Source organism: Bison bison, unplaced genomic scaffold, assembly GCF_000754665.1.
Source record: "Bison bison bison isolate TAMUID 2011002044 unplaced genomic scaffold, Bison_UMD1.0 scf7180017864535, whole genome shotgun sequence".
NCBI lineage: Eukaryota > Metazoa > Chordata > Mammalia > Artiodactyla > Bovidae > Bison > Bison bison.
Genome location: NW_011495084.1, coordinates 6222627 through 6224609, shown reverse-complemented (window position 1 = coordinate 6224609; position 1983 = coordinate 6222627). Strand labels below are relative to the sequence as shown.

The following is a 1983-nucleotide window of genomic DNA, read 5'->3' as shown; positions in this document are numbered from 1 at the left end:
CAGCTTTAGCATCATTCCTTCCAAAGAAATCCCAGGGCTGATCTCCTTCAGAATGGACTGGTTGGATCTCCTTGCAGTCCAAGGGACTCTCAAGCGTCTTCTCCAACACCACAGTTCAAAAGCATCAATTCTTCAGCGCTCAGCCTTCTTCACAGTCCAACTCTCACATCCATACATGACCACAGGAAAAACCATAGCCTTGACTAGATGAACCTTTGTTGGCAAAGTAATGTCTCTGCTTTTGAATATGCTATCTAGGTTGGACATAACTTTCCTTCCAAGGAGTAAGCGTCTTTTGATTTCATGGCTGCAGTCACCATCTGCAGTGATTTTTGCAGAGGAATTAGTTGCTGCCTATTGTTAGTAATTGCTACGTGTTGTTATTTGAATATTACCCGCGGCAGAAGCATTTTAGGCAGATTTGGAACCACACCTTCACTTCCCTCTGGGGTCTTGCCACCTTATCCTGGCAATACCTGGAAAAAAAGACCTCACTCTCTCTTCTTATTCTCCTCAAAGGCATACCTTCAACTCTCAAATTTTATCTTTCTTTTATTCTAGGGCCTTTAGCATAGTTTTCTCATGGGACTTCTGATTTTGAATATGGCAACTGGGATGGAAATAGCTTGTGGAAAGTTTTAGTCTTATTTCTATAGACATCTAACTGAGGTTAAAAGATAATAATTTTCAAGGATAAAATCATGAATAACCTGTATGACAATGAACATATGTCAGAGACTTTATTTAAATAATTAATTAATTAATAGGGGAACCACCAGTAAGAAGTAACAACTGGTTTAAATGAGAATTAGACTTGTGGAGATTTATATTCTCTATAAACTGTATTCATTTGTATTTTCATGAATAGTAATCATTTGCATTATGATGGGAATTTTGTATTATTGATACTATCAGAGTTCTGTAAATTAACTCTCTACAGAGTTGAATAATAGCTTAGGCAAATGTAACATTTCATACTGCCATTGAATCAGAAACCCAGGAGAGTCCAGTAGACCTCAGCCAGCTTGCCATTGAAAAGAAATCCAGTAACTTAAAAAAAAAAAATTGTTTTGCACATTTTCTCTGTCTCTACCTGTCTTCACCACTATTTCTTGATAATGAAGATTAAGTGAGGTATCATGTTTAGAAGTCTTAAAAACCTAAACTTCTAAACAGTACTAAAGACAAAAACCTATTTTTGTCCCTGAAAATAGGAAATACAATGTATGTCAAGTAAGCAATGTTAATGGACTGTTTTAAAGTATTAAATGTTTAAAATATGTAAACTAATAATACTAAATCATTCTTGTATTTTATTTAGTAAAATATTCAGACAAGTTACTTTAGAAGTTATTTTGAATTCTAGATAATATGTAACACTGTGCTGCTATAGTGAAGAAGACGGCAGTGGCCATAAGTTTTGAAACAAGAAAATAGTCAAATAGTGCAAAAATCATTTTCTTTGGCCTTGAAGTAGTTTTAGTTTTCAAAGCAATAGTCCGAATATGCATATAGACTCTACTATTGCCATTGCCTTTGTTACTTTCTCATTATTTTGTTGCTGTTGTCGTTAATGCTGTCCTTGCTTTGTGCATGATGGAATAGTTTATGTCTGGTTACAATTTAGTGAGTTCTCTAGTGTTAGCGGAATGGTGTTAAGTGGAAGTCAAGATATTTAAATTCCCCTCTATGAGTTTTAGATCTGAATGAAGAAGGTATCGTCATCAACTCCATAGGACCAAGTAGTCTGTTAGAGTTCTCATGAAATATTATCACTTCTTTCTATCTTACTCTTATCCAAATGTTCATTGATTTTTTTGCCTTTTGATGTAAGGATTTCACTCATGTGTATGAGAACAGGAAACTTCAGTAATACCCATGTATATTTTCAGATCAGATTAGATCAGTCGCTCAGTCGTGTCCGACTCTTTGCGACCCCATGAATCGCAGCACGCCAGGCCTCCCTGTCCATCACCAACTCCC

The 1983-nt window shown here is 35.8% G+C and overlaps 1 protein-coding gene across 2 annotated transcripts in view; it reads left to right on the top strand.

The window, feature by feature from the left end:
- Positions 1 to 1983, top strand: part of TSPAN19 (tetraspanin 19) — a 27024-nt gene that overhangs the window by 14793 nt on the left and 10248 nt on the right. The gene's annotated exons all lie outside the window — the stretch shown is intronic.